At 38.8% G+C, this 22,566-nt stretch overlaps 1 protein-coding gene across 3 annotated transcripts in view; it reads left to right on the top strand.

Moving 5' to 3' along the window:
- The first annotated feature begins 14,026 nt into the window (after nt 1-14,026).
- The window catches only part of LOC111244398 (uncharacterized), a 35,956-nt gene continuing 27,416 nt past the window's right edge, over nt 14,027-22,566 (top strand). For 2 of the 3 annotated variants that reach the window (XM_086979505.1, XM_086979504.1), the window contains exon 1: nt 14,027-14,216. The gene's annotated coding sequence lies outside the window, so the exon portion shown is untranslated. Of the gene's footprint in view, nt 14,217-22,132; nt 22,357-22,566 lie in introns of all 3 variants that reach the window. The other variant, XM_086979506.1, reaches the window with a different exon arrangement.

Here is a 22,566-nt window from a genome sequence, read left to right as displayed (position 1 = left end):
CAGCGGTAAAAAATTATTACTATCTAACTATATCTAACTATTGTGTTTCATGATCTTATCTAGAAATCAAAATTTACAGGTATGTCAAGTTAAGAAACATTTAAATCCATCACTAACCTTGAAAAAATGAAGGGCGACACAGAAATTTTGAAATAAAGACATCAAACTCTTTTCATAAGCAGCACATTTTAAGTGGTAATTTTTGTACTGTTCACGAATTAACATAATAGCATAACAGTATTACTATGTAATAGTAATTACAACACTGGCGTGAAATTTCCCGCAACAGGGAATAAGTTCCAACCTTATAGAATGATAATCTACAAAAGATTCGCCGATTTAAATTGAAGAATTGATACCATTCTTTTAGAGCCCATAAAAATAATATGTTAAGCGCAAAAATGCATCTTTTGTAACCTTTATTTAACTTGATCTTTTAGTCGTCTTTTATTCGTAATTGAGATGATGACATCTAATGATACGGACGCATTTACAAAGCATGATTAAGATTGACCCTATAGTCGCGTTATCATAATTGTACGTGAGTTTGATTATATTTTTTTTTACTCTTACATTCATACATTTTGTTTAAGTAAAGTGGTACGAAACTTCAGTTAGCTCAGTATGATTTAACGAAATTCGTCAACTCGAACTGATGGGAGAAAAGCGCTTCACTACGATCGCTCTTTTCATATATGCTTATGTCAGACGCGCACACAGGCAATACCCTCAAAGATATAAATACATATGATTGAAATTTAGCAGACGATAAAGTGAAGCTCTTACAATTGACCCCCCAGAATAGCTAAATAAATAACTAACTCATACACTACAATGTAACATAAGTCATCCTCAAGATAACCAAAAATTAATTAATTTCGAATGATTATTTCTCATTACTGATTAGGAAGAGATAGCTTTTTCGATGTGAAACAATTTCATGTGCCTGTGCAATTGGCAGTGAGCGTACGGTCTTCAGCATCGAAAAATCCGATAATACGTTTGGCCATTAACTACGTTATTACTGCATTTAATGATTACGTTTCTTTTATATAAATCTAAATGATTTCAGCAACTGCCTGATTGTTTGCGGAAAGCAGCAACTCCTTCAGATGTGAAAAAGGCATTCGACAGTATCGACTTTCGACGCTTTCTTATCTTATCGACAATTTTCCTTCCGTCAATACATAACTTACTTATAACATTTACGCTAAAAAACTTCAAGCAAGAAACAAGCTCTTGTTACGATAATAAGTCCAACGTTCCGTAGGGTTCGGTTACGGGGCATAATCGCTTGAACATGTATAGTACCTCAAGGAATTCTGTACTGGCATTGAGATCGTGTGATTCACTGATGACACATACATCCTCACTGTAGGTGCTACGAGAGACGAACTGAGAGGTAGTGTCACCTAAATAATTACCAACTATTGACTGCTGGCCAAGTGTAAATAAGCCCTGCCGTAATACAAGTAAAACTAAGATATTGGCGGTTCGAATTAAATAGCGGTTGTTTATGCTAAGAAATGTGAACTAAGAATAGGCGCAAGTTTCACAAAATCTTTAAAACTTGCTTTTTATTTAAACCATTTTAGTACACTAGCCATTAAGCGAGACTTAGTAGTTTATGAATCTCTCAATTAAACATTCCTTAAACAGCACAAAAACTTGTCCCTAAATAACAATGGCTTCTAAGAACCTAATAAATTGCTTGTTTAGCAAATGCTGTAAAAAATCAAATTATTATAACAATAAGCATTAAACAAAAAATAATTATTGTGTATTTTTATGTACATTTTGCGTTATGAACTTAGCCAAATCATTCGCCTCTTCCAAGATCAGTCTGTAATATAAAACTTCATATATTAGGTAAAAAACTAAAAATTAAAAAAAAAACAAAAAATGAAATGTAAAAGAATAATATACTTCCATTTCAAAAATGTACAGAATATATTCATATACACGTATTTTTTTCTGAATTTAGGGAGAAATGCTATAGTGGTAAAGATCCATTGATTACCGACAGCGATTTGCCGATCGCTGTCGGCTTTCTAAAAAATTATGTTATTAATAGCAGAAATTAGATGTGAACAGTTACCGTCACGTTCGGCTTTTTTTTTGGCACGCCAGGTACAACTGTTTCTCTATTAGATCATCTGATCTAATGTATACTTGTCGTAGTTGTAAACTTTAAGCCAGCTTTCGATTCGGTGCCAGGAGACATCGCTCTGGCAAGGACGGAAGTCTCCCAGGAAAATTCTCAAATTTTCAATGGCTGTCCTTTAGGAAAAAGCGAATAAGAATCGAAAATGGTGCGACAAAACTTCCTTCGACCACTTGCGCAAGGGTTAACCTCAATTCCGTACTATTCTCGACGCTATTAAAGAATCTGCCGGCGAAAATCCAAGGGCCTAGAGATCTTGTACATGATGATTTACCGAAACGGTTGTTAGTCAAGTTGCGTGTGGTCTCCATAGAGCTTGGTTCAACTGGTTAAAAAAGGATATTTACTGGTCTCTCCAAAGGTCTTTAAATACGGTTATATTAAATGTAATAGTTATCGTGAGTTAGCTGACAAAGATGAATAGTATTAGACCTATTGAGGTAGAACGCGAATGATGTTGATGTGTACACTGTAATGATATTTCACCTAACTAGAACCGACTAAATAATCCGTTCCTCTTAGCATTTCATAAGCTATTTTCACAGCGAGCAATCTCTTTACGAGGGTCGTTTACGATCGTAGAGCGAGTTTGAAACGTTACGGACAGATTCGACAACAATCTCTTGCAGCTCTCGTGTGGAGCTGAATAATTGTGCATCCCAATGCTGCATCCCAATCTAAGATAGCTCCAGTCAATTTCTGGCTCTATAAAATGTTGACCTATATTAACATAAGATAGAGGTAGTATGGTATAGTTAGAGTGGCCTTTTTAAAATAACGCGGCTTTCGTAATTTAAAGTAGCGCGAGAGGTCATGTTATCTATTTAAGGATCGATGGTAAGTCTAGGTGCAGTGGGAACAGATGGATATATCTTTTTTGTCTTTTGATTAGGACAAAAGTACAACTGCTAGTGCTTTAAGCGTTTAAAAAACATTTGTTTTCTTATGTCAGCTAGCAGCTGGGACGGCACATCCCTAAGGGCTAGAGAGCTGGTAATAAATATTTTAAATAATAATAAGCTTCTACGATTTTTAAAAATTTAGACAGCAATTTTTTTCAAGACTCGTTTAGATTAGACACAGAGATTAATTTTCACATGACCTAGCAATTGCACTAAGGTAATTTGAGCGTTAAATTGTGCGCTACTGGATTGTGCTACAACGACAAGAAATTTTAAGGGAAACCTAGTGTCAGTCAAATATACGATGGTCACTAGTTGCATTAAATCTTCAACGAAGTGTCTCGAGTGAACCGTGTCAAACTACTTAAGTCGACTGAATAGGAATCGATGTTAAGATGTCTGCAAAAATGCCGCAGAAATAAGAACATCGATATTTAGTTCACTACACGGTGTCAATTTATTTATATATCCTATATGCGACATATTCTACAATACATCTTTGTTCATACAGATACTATGTATCACAGTACATTGTTAATTTAACAGGCGGTTGACAACAATGAAGTATGTACAGGATGCACAGCGCCACCGTCGTTCTGGCGCATACAGAAGCGCAGGAAAACAAACGGAACACTATAACAGAGATGGATCTTCGTCTACGCACTTTTTTCACTGTCAGAAAAGACAAACGTTTTCATCGCGGCGACATCATAACTATCATTTGATGCAATTATTTACGAACGTCAGCTCATTTAGCACCAGCCATCGTTGCTGGGCTCAATAGGCCACCCTTGGTCCCAACCATCGTGTTCCTTCTCGTAGATGATGTATTTCTCTTCCCAGCTATGATTAGGTTTGTGGTGGGAGTGAAGTAGACCAGCACCCAGGCCGAGTATAGCACCAGCGGCTCCTCCAGCTAGCAGTGGTAAAGCCAACCTCCTGGCCAGTATTTTCGCCAATCGAGCCTCAGAAGACGGCACTAGATTTAGTATACCCACAGTCACAAAGACGCCTAGAAGTAATCTCGGTGCGCGCATTTTTGATGATTTTCTAAACGTTCGCAACAAGCAGAAGCGATCAAAGTCGTATCGTGCTGCAGGTACTTTGTTCTACTATTTAGTGGATTTAGTGATTAAACTGATATTTAGAAATGGTTATCTGCGTTTATATACACACATACCTGTCTTTAGTGCCGAAATTGGATGGAATCAGCGGACGTGAGAAAATCAAGGGCTGCGGTTAAGAAGGTGCAGGGATTGCGCAGCCGGCGCGGGCCCCAGGCAGGTGGAAGGTTAATATTTTCACCATGGGTTTCTCCGGAGCCAGAAAATTTTTTATTGGTACCGACGCCGTTTTCTATATTTCGACCCTGGAAGGTATGTGTGTAGTTCATGCGGTTAGCGTTGCCTATACGACGACGCCTTTTGTCCATCGCCAGAAAATGCCGTTTACGCTAATGTAGCTTTTGAAGAGCAGTTAGGACACACCCCAATGGTTCAAATGACAACCCCAAATTGGTATCTCTTTCTTTGAACTGATACACCGTGGGTTTCAATATGTCCACTGGCGTCCGTTGGGCATCACAATAACCTTAGTCTCCTTGCATTGTGTACAAGAGCAAATTCTAAGTGGTACATAAGGCGGCGCCGCGCTGGCATTTGTACCCTAGGTTTCTTGCAATTTTGACATAAAACAGACAACTGCGTCAGCATAAATAAATTTCTTCTTCTTCTTCGGCCTTTGTTATGACAGCGGAGCCGAAATTCTGTGTTATCCAACGCTGTGATATTCGACAATTGGGTTGATTGCGTAACCATGTAAGCGACCGAAATCAATGTTCAATCAACAGTTGGTTTACATCGGTACAATTTGACATAGTTTCTAGTGCTATAAATTTATATAAATAAAATCGATGTAGCGGTTTATTTACGTGTTTTCAATAGCAAAAGATAAACAACTCATCTTCGAAATATGGCTGTTGAAACAAAAGTGATTCCGTATTCAGCGTCATAGAAGACCATGTTACGACCTCACTGACTAAAATATTTTCTGATAAGGTGCTCTCAGTTAGTTTTCCTTTAAAACGATTTTGAACGCCGTTGACTTTTTGTGATCAACTCAGCTAAAAGAGTACTTTATAAGCAGTGTTGTGCTCTCGTATATTAAACTCGCCCACAGCTTCAAAGTGTAAGACTCAGAAATTAAGCAATAAAAAATGTTTTTTTTAATTATTATTCAGAAAGTTTACATTTTATGCTCCAAAATTACTTGAAAGCACTACTAATAAAAAAATTGACTGGCAGCAACTAATAAGATCAATATTTTTCGACCATAGATCTTTCATAAAACAAATAGATAAAAAAAAAACTTAAGAAATAAAAAATATATAGCTGACTTCTTTTACTGCAAGAATCGGATGCAACATCACGCAGCATTAATATAGCTATGTGGATCTCCATTCTGTGGATCCATTCCAGCGTCAATTAATTGTCATTTGTCTTATGCATCGCAACTCTATAACATTTTATTGACTTGTAATACAACATATGTTTTATACATTTTTAATATCATTAAACGTTTACGAGAATTTTCATCTATTTCCTTGAGTCAGTAAATTATTACGCTCACAGTGAACATCAGTGAATTTTACAACTTCACTGGCAGAGGTCGCCCTTAAGTGCAGCGTACCATATTTAGAAAGTTTTTTTACCGCGAAGTCCTGAGCAGATTAATAACTTTCTGGGCATAGTAGACGGATTGCGGGCTTTGCTCCGTACCTAATTTGTAGTGACTTAACTTATTTGATTCACTGATGTTGCGCCAATTTTCACCTAAACCATAAGATACACTAAACATTATACTACTTTGTCTCACTTGGTGCCCGTTATTCCTTTATACTTATTTCATCAGCCTATTCTTATTCTCAGCCAACTCGAGAATTGTCTCATTTGTGGTAAGTTGGCTTTTGGTACACACGTGCTTTTTGTGTTGGTTGATTAACTAACCCTATTTCTAAACACACATGGACCGAGTCGGCCCTCGGCCGATTTTTATCACATATTGCGCTAGAGCTTGCTAACCTGTTAATTCGGTCCTGGAACGTCACCAAGTCACTTCGCGACTCTTTTATTTTGTATTATACGTTATCGATCGGTGTAAAGAATTGGCATGAAAAAGTGGGATTTTACGTGGAAAAACGTTTTCGATGTTTTGGTATTCTCCAAGAAAATATTGCGGAGGATATTTTCAAGATAAAATTCCAACTAGCATGTCCGTTATATCGGATTCTAATTGATACTTGTCTAAATCTCGCTCATAAACACTTGGAGGTAGCTCAAAGCGCATATAAATTTCACAGCCCCGTGGGCTCTTACATTAGTCAGTTAACCGCTCGATTGGCTTTGGCCATCTTTACGCCGAAACATCCATTTTAGGCATAAAAATATTTACTGCTTTTTCTCAGCTTGTTAAGACCAATCGATTGACGTCAATAAAAATTCCTTTTACTTTGAACGCCATATGAAGTCCTCATCCTTCAGAAGGCATTTATTTTCAAGGAGGAGGAATCTGGGATTAAAATAATTTATTGCATTTTGATTCGGTCCAGTGAGAACTATACGGATCCCTATATAAACATTTGGCTAGTATTTTGTCAACAGAGAAGATGTTCGTTCCCTCATGCGGAACGAAAACTAAAGGTTTAAGTAGGCGTTAACAATCAGCCGATTCCACCTGTCTCCTTATCATTCTGCAGTCATTTCTGTGGCCTATTCTAAAAAATTCGTCAAGAAATTCAACAAAACTCTAGATTTGTTTTGCCTATGATAACCTATTGTCTTTTTGCACAACTCTACAGCGGGTTTTTGAGTGTTGGCTAATTAACTCTGCCTCGGCTATTGGCGAACATCTGAGAGGGACGCACATCGATCGAGTCGGCCCTCGGCCGACTTACCATTCTTACTGATTTGGTCAGCTCACCTGTTGTATGTGTATATATATATATATACTTCCCGCTACCACTTTCTTGATAAAAAAAAAAAAATGGATAAACAAAACTTCCACCAAAATATAGCCCACCTGCTGAATTGGGTGATATTTTAATTATCTACATGTAACAGAGATTCTTGCAGAAAACGCAAACAGATGTAGCAGTATATATCGATAAATCGGAAGACAGTCTTGCAATAAAACTGTCACCGTTAAGTACAGACGAAAGTCACCGTTGAATACACATCAGTTGTTTGCCCAGACATAGTTCTGGCGCTACTTTTGAACACTATTATGCTCTAGCGCATACATTGGAGCCATAAGATTAGAAAAGCGGGTCCGCGATGCTCGAATTTCTCTTCTAGTCTAGCCAGTTTTTAGCATGCTTGGTCGAGCAATTATTGGATGTCTCTAATATGATGTAATGTTATAAACGTACAGCTTAAAATCCCCATGTCCATGGACAACATGGACGAAAAACAGTATTTGCCATTGCTATCAAATAGAATACTTAACGCGATTTGTCTAAGTAAGGAGGTTGCTTTTACTTGCTGATGAAGACTGTGCTAAGTGTAATGTACGTTTTTCGTATGTCACTGCATTATTTCGAACAACTAAGAACAAATAAGGGTCCATTAAATGATCTCAAATATATGTCGAGCTTTTCCGTCCACATTTCTCTAAGATACGAGTTCTGTTTAGCAATATATATATATATATATATATATATATATATATATATATATATATATATATTGGTGTGTGATTCTGCGATTTTGCAAGGTCGTAATAAAGCTTTGTTTCCTATGCTGAGGCACAGCTCCGTCACAAAGAACTTGGACGATGCCTTAGTAAGATGAAGGGGTAGGATCATCATAGATAAATCCCTTTTTAGTACGTTCTCGTGCGACGCACTTAATAGAGGGCCGTTCAGTGGCTTACAGCGCGGATCAAGAGATTTTTTTGTGCTGTTTTCATACGCAGACGGCATAAAACTCCGCTCATATTAAAGGCACTGCTACAAGTCGCGCATTCATTCGAGGGGGAACACTGATCGAGCAGATGACTGGTCAAAATGAATCTCGATTACACGTTAGGTAATAGATTGGCAGCGACTAAACTGATTAAAAAAACGTCCAGATTACGCAGTCGATGACCTCTGGGCATGTACAAGGTCGATCGTTCCTTTTAAGTGTGTATATACTTTTGCAAATATGAACTATATTTGATAGTTGGCTACTATATCTGGCGAAGCGACTAATATGAGTAATACTACGTTTGAACTCATTAATCACGACTTGTCATCACTGAAAAATTATGCAATTTTTTAATCTTTTTCTAAACAATCATTTTATCATGTCACGCATCCCGCTTGAGGCAGATCTTTCAGCAGCTTAAATTCTGCACTGGTTTTAGAGGTTCCACGCGGTAGATCGTTGAAGATGCAGAAGGGGGTCAGCACGGGATAAAATAGCTTCAAAGGACCACCATGATAAATACTGCTAAGAGATATTTGTCGTCGTTGTGTAGCCCAATAATAATTATGGGTTGAGCAAATGTTTTCCTTGATTTTGTCGAAGAAGCACATCTAAAGTGATTTCGCACTTACTTCTCCAGCTACGCGCGCATCGCAGAGGCTGTCAAAACAAAGCTCTTAAAGTTCGCTTCTTGGGCCAAAAAAATCAGCTACTAAACAGTATTCAGGTAATCAAACTGTTAGCTTATGCCTTCAAGCTTTTCTATTAATGAACAGCGTAAGTAAGTTTAAATCTGTAAGTTTGGACTCTGATTTTACGCCCAAATGGTTTGTCATGCTTTTATTATTTTCAATAAATCCGTTCACAGCTTTTTCTAACCTTAATTGATTTTTTTATATTTTATATCTTATCCCCGTAAAGCGCGCTTTATTTTCTGTATGCAAAGTAAGCAGAGTTTGCCTGAAAAATCAAGATTCATTGTGATCGACTGGTTATAAATATAAATGATGCTTTAAGTTATTATCAATTGAACAAATACACATCTGCTATAGTCGACTTCGAAATTTTTTTTTACTGTTTTTTTATAGATTAGGGGCAGTACGATTTAACGATAAAACGGAGGCCAATATTTGGTTGGTGTATTGAATGCAGTTGACGACGGAACCATGCAAGTGTACACGGGTATACACGATGGAGCAATTCAGATAAACTTTCGCAGGCTATTTGTCGTAGCGAGCATGCGTTCATCCATTACTCTTGCTACTAAATAGAAACGATTTTTTTTTTTTAGAGGAAAGCAGCAAGCTTTGTATGGCGAATTTGAGTAAAGATCAATTATTGTCAAATTTTTTCACGCTGAAACAACCTTCAGGAAAATTCAGGCCTTTTTTTTGCCTGTAGTCGACAATCTAGGTTTCTGCCAGTTTTCATTAAGTTTCTAGAAAATCTGGGCAAGGCCTTCGTAAGGCAAGTCGGAAAATTCTCAAAATGACTCAAAACACAATTTCTGATGCATATTGCTTTTTCATAGAGAGTTGAACGGCCCTTCAGGTAAACTTCAACGGTAAGCCTTTTTAGAGTTTTCAACCTTTTAGCCTTTCTGATCTGCTACCATCCTAAAATTAAGTTCCGTTCGGGTTTTCTCATCTAGCATATAAGAGCAACACATTACGAGCTTACATCTACCACATATACATTGTTTGATACATGTTACTATTTAAAGAGGTAGCGGATGGAAGACGGGTTATTTGACTTATTTTGTTCGTTCTGTTAATTAGGTAATGGCTCAGATCTTGAACTGTAACTGTGGTAGAACGTGATTGCACTAAATACACAAGACTGTCAAATATGATACTTTGAGCGCATGAAAGTAAATCGCTGAAATATCTGTTTTTGTTTAAATACGGCTTTATAAAGAACTAATTAAAAAGTTCCGATTTCAATGCCGCACAATAGTTAAATTATGTTTTTAACAGGATACGCCGTCAAAGGCTTTTATCCAAACTAAAACTTTTGCGAATAAATCTACGGTCGGATGTATGCATTAAGAGCTATCTTCGTAAGCTTTGCTTCCGTAAACGTGTCAACAATAGATAGAACAATTTAATAGATACGGAAATCGTCCCTTGAGTATCTTGCAAAGCAGTGGCCTATAGCAGATATTGTTTAGAAATTTCCATTTCTAAATGGTGTGCAGAAAATCAAGATTGTACCTATTTTCAAATGTGCCATATTTTGCCGCTTAATAATGAATCAGCACCAATTTTTTTGTTCAGACAAAGGACCTAATTTTAGGAGCACAGTTTAGGCCATCAGGCCGGCCAGGCGTATTCTCTGTAGAGACGTTAGATTGGATATAAGAACTTATACAAAAAAAATTTGATTATTGTTGTCAATCTGACAACCATATCTTACGAAGCGCGTATAATATAATAATACTACTAGAACGTGAAAAGTAGGCTAATGAAACGTAGATCCATCAGGGGCGGGATCAAAGCTAATACGATGGTTCTGACCCCCAATTTATAACCAATGAAACGAATTTAGAATTAAAAAAAGGAAATTTCTAAATCGACTAGGTTTAATCTGATAATTTTCGGTGCGGTCAAAGAATGTTGGCTACTGCCATAATCAAAGCCAGGTGCATAAATCCCATCTACTTTTTAGGTGTTGTTGAAAAAGATGCTAATATATTGTGTGTAAACAAGTTTTTTTTAAGTAAACGCTGGTTTTTGTACGTGAGTACCCTGAACCTTTTTGGGAAAATGTTGTGATCAACTAAGCATCGCAGACCGGCAGCCAAAATAATGATTATTCAGTTTACGAATTGTACCAGCACGATTCATTAAATAGCATCCGTTGCCCTATTTGTACTAGCATGGTTCAGAGCTTCTATAAGAGGCAAGGGCCCTTTTTGTTAAGTGACGCTTGCGCAAAGCCAAAACAGCTGAAGTGAGAAAAAAGGTCCCGTTAATTTGGTAAGTAATGACCACATTGATGGAAAACCATGATTTTCAGATTCTTAAGGAGGTCTCACCATATCAAGAAGCTTACGGCTAGTTTGATGATCTCAAACGTGAACTGTTTATGACATCGAGGTTAAACTTTCGGTAAAACTTTTTCCAAATGCCAGAACCTTACGGTTTAGAATTATACCGAAAGGGAGCGAGAGAGAAAGGCGAAATTCATAGATTAATGAAAAAAGATATCGCCTTTGATAATACCGTCGTTTCTTTGACCGTATGAGCAGTTTGTTTGCCAATTTGCACAAATGAAAATGCCCTGCAGAGAACTGACGTCGCCTTGAAGCTATCGTTGCGCATATCTTCAAGGAAATGTCCAGGCGTAATTACAGCTGGCGCTCGTCTTTCACCACAGAAGTCTCGGAATCCGGTCGGCCAGTTACCTCAGCATGCACACTATTCTGGTTCGGGAGCCGACGCTGCACACATACATCTCGTGCAGCACATGATATTCGAGATCGTCATGCCATGGTGCACACTTGAAATCTGTGGAAGTAAAATATCTAGCGACAGAAAGAGAGTCGCTGTTCGACTTAGCGGTCTGGGCCGCGATGCGGTCAGAGTGACGTCAGAGTAAATGAAACTAAACTTTCATGAAATCCTGTATGAGTTGGGGAAACTAATCGCTTTTAAGCAGCATTGTAGTCGCGCGCAAGTTGTAAATGGCTATACTCGGTGCCAACAACGCGTCTGGGCCTCGTACTAAACAGTATTTAACCACGGGCAGTCACAGTTCTGCAACAGGAAGAATAGATATGCGAGCCCTAACCTGGTTCTTGTTTTCCACCAAGGAAAATGTGATCGGTTACATTAGATCAGAAGTTTTCTTAACTCGTACGTATGTTCCTCTATGGATGCCTTCTTGAACCGATCATTACGTACACTATTGTGGTTTGGGATAACACATTTTCTCAGCATTTAAATCATATGAACTACGCAGAGTGGTGCCGTTGGTACTGTCGTCGGAATATTAACGTCCGCTTACACATCAGATCCTAATAAGTATGCCATGTAGTCACGAATGCTGCGAGCTTGATGTGTGATACTAAAACCAATATATACGCGTCCATCACGAACCAAATCACTCCTGATTTCCGCCACCGTTAGTTCTTTACATGTCCTTTTTAGATAGCTTAATCAATTAAGCTCAGAAATTGCATGGTGAATTCTCCGAGTTTTCCACCCATAAGTCATATAGGACTATTAAAGTTACGAAAATTTATTAAGTATCGCGCGCAATAATTTAACGTCGACGCTGCTCTATTCTTGTACTCTAGATAGGTGACATGGGGCTGTCATAAGATTTGGAGTTGACCTGTTTCTTTACACTGATATGATTTTAGGGCTTGTTTTTGAGTAAAGCAAAGCTATTCGAATTAAATTGAATTTTAAGAGCGCTTAAAGTTCATCACTTCTCAAGGATGCGAACTTGGCATAGTTCGAATGTATCTTACAAATATGGTATGATCAAAAATATATTCCTATCATGGTCAATAAATGTTTCAATCTGCCATAAAAAAGCAGGTCTGGTCTATGGGGCCAGGTTACGACACTATAGGGGCTGGTACTGATTTTATGGGTCTTATCTGCGCGAGGTTCCTGATAAGTAAATAGACGTAAGCTGTCCCAAAACAACGCTGTTGACTTCTAAACGGCGTTTTCAAAAAATTTACGCTCGGCTACTCAGAACTCAATACCCAATAACCTTAAATACGTAAAAGAACAATGAGAATGGTAAAATATGTTCGATCGTTTGCGCCGCGTAAGCTTGAGTTAACAAAAAGTCTCTTCATTGAATTTATGTTGACGCAAACACATTTTTATGTTCCTAAATACAATGAATTACGCCGTTGATTTATATGCTGCCAGTACTGCCGTTTAAAGCTTGAAAAAGGGTATCGATGCGTCCAGTAGGCACTGCAGCTTGTCGAAATCGTTTCTTTATCTTTGCATTTGTGTGGAGTTGTCAGAAAATGATTTAATAAGCACTAATTAAGCACATGCAACAAGGCTCAGAACTGCTAGATGCAAACTACTTTGGCTGCGTTTGAATTATTTATTATCATTATTATTATATAGAATGCCTCTACAATAGTCTAATTGGAACGTCTTCAAAAAAGCGAAAAAAAACTCATTTGTTGGAAACCAATTCGAGGTTAATGAAAACGAGGGGCCAATAATAGCAAGAGAAATATCCCGGGAACGGACAAACAAAAATGGGTTTTTCGCGATACTTTTGTGTACAAAATAAGTGAGCAGTTACAACTGAAAACGTTAAAAAGATGCCAAGAGAAGCGCGACAAAACCGTACAAAACCAAAAAGCGAAACATACCGCCAGAGAGAGCACCGTAGGTTTTCGTTCAACCCATGTGGTGTAGCGGCAGCCGCTTGATCCTGATACTAATGGATATTGCTGCACCCGAGTGCGTCGTGGGCACGTAATCCTTAAAAAATCTAGTTAGCACCCAAAAACATCGTTAAGAGGGCGTTATTTTGATGGATTTTCTTAATATCTAGGATGGTCTCTAAAGTATCTTGCTAGTTAGGTTGCTCGTGTTGCCTTCAAAGGGTATAAACATTTTTTTAACGCCCGTTCTTTTCTATCGGGTTTACGGTTCGTATGTAGTGTTTCCATTTCGCTTAACAGAGTTCGATGCCCTCATTTGTTTTGACCAGTAAAATATCTGCTTGCAGTGGATATAGCAGCTATTTCCACGCGCTTGTCCGTGGTCGTATTCCCGTAACAGCTCCAACCCCGGGGTGTAAGTGAACCACACACACGTTGCGGAGATACTTCGTAAAGTGCCCGTAGAGAAGTCCAGTACCCGACGCTAAAAAGACGCCGCTAGGACTCGGAGTTGGCTGCCAACGGGTGTGTAGTCTGATTGGTCGGTGATACGGTGACGTCATAGGGAGGCGGCGCCCTGGGGACCCTGAAGAGGCGAGCCCGAGAACATAGAGCCGCATTTGGGACCACTGCTATGCGCCATCAGCAGTAGCGGAAGTAGTAGCCGACAACTCGAAAAACGGTGAAGCAGTTACATAACTTTATGGACGTTAAAGTGTCTGCCTAGAAGGAGACTACGAGTGTCTGGTTTACGTCAAGTTCAACTATAAGGTGTCCACGATAGTAAACAACTAATACCTTTAGATTCTTCGATTGTAAGTTAAGGCTATTTGGTCTTTAATCACGCCAAAGTATTTTTTGCAAAATTCAAAACCAAGATTAACTAAAAGCTATATTCTAACTTCAATGATTATGCTGTTGGTAGAACGTAGCTTAATGATAGAAAAAGTTTTCCTACGCGATTTACCGTTAAACGCTTAAGGTCATTAACTGAAAAAACGACATCGTATAACGATTATTTCATTGTGCGAGGCCTATGAATCATAGAGAAAAGTAACTCTGAGATGCAAAAAAAGGTAACACTATATTTCAGTCACTCGAGTGAAACTGTTATCAAATCATTAGCTATTCAAAACAAAGATTGCCCTGTTTGTTCCCTTGCACTCTTTCTTTAAGTTCTTCAAAGTTACTCGCGCTTTGCAAACGCGTTTAGAGCTTCCAAATAAAAGTATAGGTGCACAGATGATAGGTGCGTACTTAAATTGTAGCAACTTTCAAAAGAAGCTGCTTCACGATATAAAAAAGTTTTGTCCTTAATCTCGTCATACCATGTAAAAACTAAGCGTGATGATACTGCTGCTATTTTCTTAGGCCCGATGATGGTACCAATACAATGAAACCATATTTAACCACCTGCAAAAATATAGGCCGCTGGAAAGTAGATGTTCTTTTTGATTATCTCATGAGCTGTGCCTGGTAACTTAAAGATTGATTATTTTCGATGGGCTGCAGGGTTTACGTTACATGGGAAAATCAAACAAAAACTCCAACGCATCATTTAAGTAACCGTTACTAACATTTGTCGAACAGCTGGTGGGCGATGTCTACTAAATGGCGTGAGAACGTTAACACATCCTTCAACTAGTCGGGTCTATATTTCTGGGGTTAAACCCGGAGTCTAGGAAGTATCGGTTATTTTCAGGAAACTGTTTTTAGCCACCAGTGGGTACAGATCGAAACTGAAATCGTAGATTTATGAATAAAGAAATCATATTTGATCTTGAAACTTATCCAGCCATCGACATTCCGTATGCAGACGACCCATAGTATCACAATCTCATGAGTGATATGAAGTTCTGCAGTGAAAATACCATGATGATGGTTTGGTGCGAGTCTCGAAACATTCGAACTACAGAGGAGTACAGGATTATGCTATCTACTTAATTTCATATGAGCATTAAGGGACACCGGTGATACCATAGTGAGTGACCTGTTTGCCTGCTTAACTTGGGGGGGGGGGGTGGTTGTTCTGGTTGGAGTCCATGGGTAGGCACATTTGGTTTCAAGCTGGGAAACAGCTTTCCAATGGAATACGTAACGGCACTCGAAGCATTTAGCTTTAGGTGATCATTAAGGAATGAGACTAGAAAATGCATAAATTAAATGCACTGAAGGATAGAAATAATTGCCCATGATTGCATTAGTTGTACACATGTGTATAGACACAACTCTTAAGCTAGTATCTATTTTGCAACCTGAATAATTGATTTAATACTAAAATAACTTAAACGCCAAGTGATTGGCCTCACCTGATCCCACAAGGCCAGCCGTTCCTCCTATCTATGTATCGCCAAAATGACTCAGTACTCGTTGCGTACAGAATGTACCTTAATTATTAATTACCAAGTTCGACGTTGGAGTGCGGCCGCACCATACGAAATCCTATTTTTGTGTTGCCTAATATTGTATTTCTAGCGTAAAAGCATGATGTCAAGAAAAACAAATCTGCTTTATCACTGAATGATGCCAGTAGTAAAAGTGGTAAACAATTATAAGAAAATTTATCAGACATTGAAATCGAATAAATTTCGAACTATCTGATCTTAAACGACGATTTGCATGACTGCCCCACGTTCTGGTAGCCTCTGTTAGCCTCACACATACCATTCGTTTCCCCGCATGTAATTACCCTATCTACCTATGGCTCCTTGAAGTAAATCGATGGTGGGATATGCCTACCAACTGCCTCTTTTAGGACACAAAAAGGTAATTACACGAAGTTCGATCAAGAAAATAAGTAGGCTAAAATCAACGGTGGATATTCCTTTGCTTAATCCAGGAACCAATTGAGGTTTGGCGATGACGCATGGCGTTATTAAGTAACCAGGCTACGTGCTTTCGATGTCCGCGTCCATGATCCATAAGTCCCTTAAGGGATTCGGGATAGCTGGCTGAATTCATTGTTTGATTTTCGGAAAATATCTTATGCTACCAGATGTCCTAGATGTGCATTGTACATACCACCATCACCTTACGTCCAAGCTTACTCGACACTGTCACCGAATTTGATTTCTCTCCAGAGGGACACCCGCTCGTTTCTCCAACTGGCGGTCAATATTGAATCATGCTATAGTTGTTGTACGCTTCAGGCGGGTTTTTTGGGAATTAGGTGCCGGAAATTGCGCGTGGGATACACCACACGCACTTTCAACTGGTCTGAAGTGGATTCACGAGGTACTCATTTTTACTCAGTTCCCACATTTTCAATATTTTTATTCTAATTTTGTGAGACCTTATATGTGATTTGGCGGACAGAGTTCTTAGACTAATTTTATGAGAAGCCTTCTGGATTGCGGCAATGCTTTTTTGACTTCGGGCCTCGACATCTGGTCACCTCCTCATGGGTTTTCAATACTTCAGTTTCTGTTCTTGAAACCTTTGCACTCTTCACATACTATATTTAAGACCTCTTTTTTTAATTAAAAAAAAAAAAAAGAAAAAACTTAACCACTGAGTATCAGGTTTTGAGACTAAAAAAAGTATTTCCTTTTTTTCCCGGAGTAAGCTTAGCCAGTTTTCACTCACAGGTTTCTAGAGGAATAGAGTACCTGCACGCCATATTCTGTCTGCTAGTGGCGCGTAGTTCAAAAGTTAATACTTTAAAAATCCAACGGATTCGCTTGTAGGATCCTAATATACTTGTGCATCCGACGATCAGCAAGACCTGCCAGGTACGAAGACCCGCCGTGAAAACTAATGTAAACAAATACAAAAATAAGTCTGCTAAACAAAAAGCGTATGATATTCCAAATAAATCCGTGAGAAACGTGCCAAAGTATCTGATCAAATTTCAACTATTTATACCAGGTGTTGCGAGGGTAAACGACGAACTAAGTGCCGAAAGGCGCTAGTGCTGAATAATGTTTTACCCCAAAATTAAATCAATAATGGTTTTAACACAAGATCAACTAAAAAAATTATTATAGCATGCACTGGTAATAAGCTCAGAGAAAATATCAGTATATATTAAAGGTCACCCCCCATAGAGATCCAAATGTTATGGAAGTTAGCAAATTGCAACTTGCGTAGATGAGAAAGTGAATTGTGCGTATTTTTGACCGTCTGCCTACTGCCAAACTTGACGAGTTATTTAAAATACGCTTAGGACGTTTCTAGTCAATTTTGTGGATTATTTTTCTGACATGCTATGAAAACATTTGTATTTTGCATATTGATCATATTTCGATGACTTACTTCGATATGGACGGCAACTTTCGCAAATTAAGGGTAGCTTATATAGAAACCACGCTGATTGTTTTAAGTGTAAAGCGTTTATCCGAGTTGAGTCGGCAGGTAGCCCTGCACTGATCGAAGCGCGTTAAGACACCAGATAGCCAATGGTATCATCTTTATTAGTCGCACAGTATGACCTCATCTAAACGCAGCCTGGAATTACTGCTAAAACCAACTAATTAATTTAAGCAAATGGTGCAGGGCTAGTACTGCGTATATCCTCTTCCAGTTCGAGGGAACCTAAAATCCATCTTTTAGAAAACCCATTGTCTGCATTTGTATAGAGCACCCTATACAGATAAACTGTAAGATGCATATAGCGCATAGTTACCAGCATTGTACCCAATTGCAGTGAAGAAATGGTCGGAAACTAGGTGCCATTAGGTCCGACCTGTTTGATATAGACAAACTTCGTTTTATGCTAGGAGCCAGCCACCTCTCTGATGGAATGCCTAACGGCAGTATCGCACGTAAAACTTGAAACATAGAGGTCCTACATGTTTAGCTATGAGGCTCACTCATTCAATAAAATACCCACCAAGTGTTGAAGAATATGATCATCCTAAAAGTTCGTATTTTCTTACGGTAACATTCTACAACAATCACTGAACATTAGCTGAATGATCGACTAAAAATGTCTTGAATTAAAAGCAGTTTTAAGTTCGTTACTCTACAGACGAAAAATAACGTATGGTACAGTTGAAAATTTAATCATGGGTAAAACGAAGCAAGTTAGCTGTGCTGGGACTGATCTATCGTCCTTTACTTTCAGTTATTTTCGATAACTTGCCGCCAATTGACTGAGTCTTGCAACAAACTGGTTCTTATCAAATGTCATCCTTTTAGTAAAATAAAAGTGTTGTCTTTTTCAATAAGTATTATCTCACACTATGCTGCGTGCCCATGTTTATAAGTACGAGGTTTCTCTCCCGAGGTGAAGAGATGAACTCTTGTTTTATCAAGAACGACAAGTGAACGATGGTCGCAAAGAGAAGCACGATATTGAAATGCAAATGGCGCTGCATTATAGATGACTGCCTGCGCCCTCAAGCGGCGCATATTAATAAAATAGACAGACTTCATTGTCACAACGTTATTATACGTGAGTAAAATGCTTCTCGGGATGCTAGGTCATTTAGCTTCCGCTTTAACGGGAAAATCATCAATATGTGTGTGTATCTATTTTACTGAATTGCTTCGTTTCTGAGCGGCCTATTATGTTGATTACACTGGTCAAGGTGGCTGTTGTTTATATGGAAAAAGCGGAACACAACGCGCATCTTATTAGTCACCCGGACGTCACCCAGCACCGCTTCTGCTGGCTGCTATTCTTCACTCAAATATGAACTTTTTCACAGTGATTTGCTATACCAAACCGAAACGTCCTAGACCAAAACGTTCGTTCGTACATGGCTTTACTTCTATGGTCTTGTCTCTGCTCGTTAACCTTACAAGCATGTCTTTAGACAAATACTTCAGAAAATGCGGGCAGCTTGATTCCCTTCTGTGTGAGCTTTTCGGTCTCATTAATCTGTGCTTCATGGGACTTCATTGCAAACAACGTAGATCTTGATCGTGTCGATGGCTAATTTGATCTGAGTTCTTGGCTTTCTTCCCGACAAGCGTTCGTTGTCACATCTGAGAGAGCCAAGAGCTCAGTGGTCTGCGCGTGGGCTTGCCACTGCGTTCGATCCGTATCACACCCGCCGACTATTAGCGGCTTCGCGGGCACCCTTAACTGCTTTGTAGTATACTACACAGTAGATTTTATGATGGTACAGTTAACGTGTTGCCTTATAAACGTATGGATACGCAAGGTGCGCTTAGATTGAAGCAGGATGTAGATGCACTTCGATTTGTATTGAACGTCAGTTGTCTAAGATTCGATTATTATAAAGCTTGAAATAGCTTGAAGTTAAATGTGATTTTGTTAGGTAGATCCACCAAGACGCTCTCCACAGTGCTGGAGGCGATTGCTAAGAACCGCATAGTTCCGTTCCGCAGAGTTGCGGCCCGCACAAGGGGAAGCCTAAATGAGGGGAAATCACAAAGCACACAGGCACTAGAAAGTGTCTAACAATTTATGTTTATATTCATATTTGTTAGTAATAATACTTTATAGTAGGTCTTTCGTCTTTAAATATCAAAATGAGTTTTTTCACTGCTTATTCAATTGTCGGAGCAGATCTAGCGTATATATAGTACTGTGTTGAGCCACAGGGCTTAGTCCAACGAAAACTTTATATAAGTTTTCAAATATTACTTAGCTTTGAATAGGCTGCATTGCCAACGAGCAAACGTTATCTGATTGAAGATGTTTACAGAAAAACTCGTGGCAGAGAAGCCTGCAAATAGAAGCTTATTCGTCAGTCAAACTCAATGGAGTCCTTATGCAGATCTGTGTTAACTCTGTGTCACCAGCATTAACAATGAAGAGATGGAATCGAATGAAGTGCTGCAGGTGCTATCATTGTTATCATATGTGTATACACTATATTATTATATAAGGTAGTAAACGCAAAAAGTTTGGAACGTGCCTTGGTATATTCGTCCCTCACTCAAGGCACTATATGTTTGAAAATTTCGAAAACCATTTGAAGAGATTAGGCTCTCAGTCGGATATTTCTTTCACTTTTTCACTACTTTCTCTCACTTTTTCCACGGTGTCCATTCCCAATACGTTAGCGATGTGGCAGATTGTATTCAACATATGTAAAGTGCGCTGTCAATAGATGGGTCGGAAACTCAATACTGGGAGTCATTTTAACTACGTCTAAAGAGAGGCTTCTTTCCAATTACGGTACTATGCCAAATATCATTTGAGAGTAAAGAGACCCGTGTAGGAGTCCTTTCTTTTTTACGAACTGTTTGAAAAAAGAAGATAATTTTTCAGGAATATTTTGTTAAATAATAGCATTACTGTACAAGGCCGAAGTTACGATTCAGACTGAGACGAGAAACGAGACACCGTTAAACTATTTCATTTTAAAGGATGCTTTTCCCCAGTCATTTTTACATGAAAGTATGGTTCTATTGTTCCAGATATGCCTCCAATAAATTCAACTGGTTGGAGTTGCATGTTGTAAGGGGCAATGTTTACTTAAATGTATGTGTGTGTGTGTGTGTATATATATATATATATAGATTCCCAGCAAACATGCGTCGTTTCGTCAGGTAAGGTTGGGAACATCGACCGGCTGCCTTCGCAATGAAAGGGTACAGATATTGTACAAAAGGTGCTTTATCAGTTATTTCAAATGGAACGTACCTGAGGACGACCGAGATTTAAGCCCGTATTTTGACGACGCTGGAAGGGTGTTTCGCACATATATTGGCGCCAACGCGTAGCGATATCAGCTACGGGAGCGGCCAGGTTCTTCAATGAAGCATCTGCGGCCGCAGAAACATATGAACATAGTGCGCAGACTATGAGTACCAAACACAGAGCCAGTTTACTATATCCCTGTTAAATATAGCTTCCATATTGTAAACGGCTAAGCCTAACACATTAATTTTCACACTGACACCATCGTGCTAGAAACCGCAACCACAGTACTTAAAAGGCAGTGACCATTACGCCTCAAGGTACTGTTTATGTAAGCTATCGGGTTCATGATTTCGGTATTTTCAGGAAAGTATATTTTTTCAGTTTTTATCGTAAGATAAATTTGCTATAGTGGATGTCTATTCCAGGTGAAAAAAAAACAACATTAAATTTTTACCGTAATTTTACAGCGACGAATGGCTTGCTTATCAAAAGGACGATCCAGGGTTGGCTTGCTCGCCATCTATTCCTAACTGCATTATAATATAATCTGCTCGTTGCCATATCTGACAGAAAGTGGTTTGTATATGGGGTTGTCTATATCGTTCGAACAACGCGTAACTGGCCTCTATATGTGACAAAAACGCGTCGAAGGCATAGCAGTTACTGCGTCGCAGGTCGATTTTCTCTGTCCTTTTTCACGTTAGCTGCCTAGAAAGTGTTAAAACTCAATCGAGATGCTTCTTTTAGGTTCGTAAAGCGACGCAACCTCACGTTAATCACATAAATGGTTATATAAGACCCACGCAACGTATTTCAATCCTACGGCAATTGCATTGAATTATTCCACATTTTGAGCACGCTATTTAAAAACCCGTGGAAAACTCTAATGTTTATGACACCATGTCCATTGCCGCTTAGAGTACTTTAAATATTTTGTATTTGAGAAAGCAATTATTCTTACAGGTAAGAGCCATGACATTTTAAATTTCGCAACAAACGCTTGCAAAAACCGATATTGTCGTATGTTTGTTAGTCTGTTACTCAACAAAACGATGCGTAAAATAAGAGAAATGAACGGCGTAGCTAAACATACATCAAAGTTTATATACGCGAATGTGTGAATACGTGAGCTAGGAACGTTGACCTTACACTGAAGTCCATTTACTTCAGGCGTACAAAACAAGAGTTGAGATTATTAGAATCGGGTATCTGAGTATGGTGCAGGATGAAGGTTAGGCAGAAGATAAAAGCCACGAGAGAACCGCGAAGACATTCAGAAAGTTCGAACGATGACAAACCGTATGAGATACTACCCTTGGGAGTCGTAGGCACCAACGTCGCTCTTTCTGCTGTTGCTGCTGTACATTAGAGTGGTCTACGATCGGAGCTTTCAAGTAAGCAGCACTTTCGCATTTCTTCCATCGTTAGTCGCTTTACGATGTCGGCTACTACCACTATATCAATCCTGCTTTGCCTAAATGATTGCGACAATATGCTATTTCTGATCAACCTTGGACACTCTTTGGGTTCGGCCTTACCATATGGTAAGGTCGAGTATACGTGCAACATTACTTCGAATATGCAAAAACTGCGTTCGTCTGCAC

This window comes from Varroa destructor, unplaced genomic scaffold (assembly GCF_002443255.2).
Source record: "Varroa destructor unplaced genomic scaffold, Vdes_3.0 BEIS01000002.1, whole genome shotgun sequence".
Lineage (NCBI taxonomy): Eukaryota > Metazoa > Arthropoda > Arachnida > Mesostigmata > Varroidae > Varroa > Varroa destructor.
The sequence above is the reverse complement of the archived record's forward strand: the minus strand, read 5'-3'. Positions and strand labels throughout refer to the sequence as shown.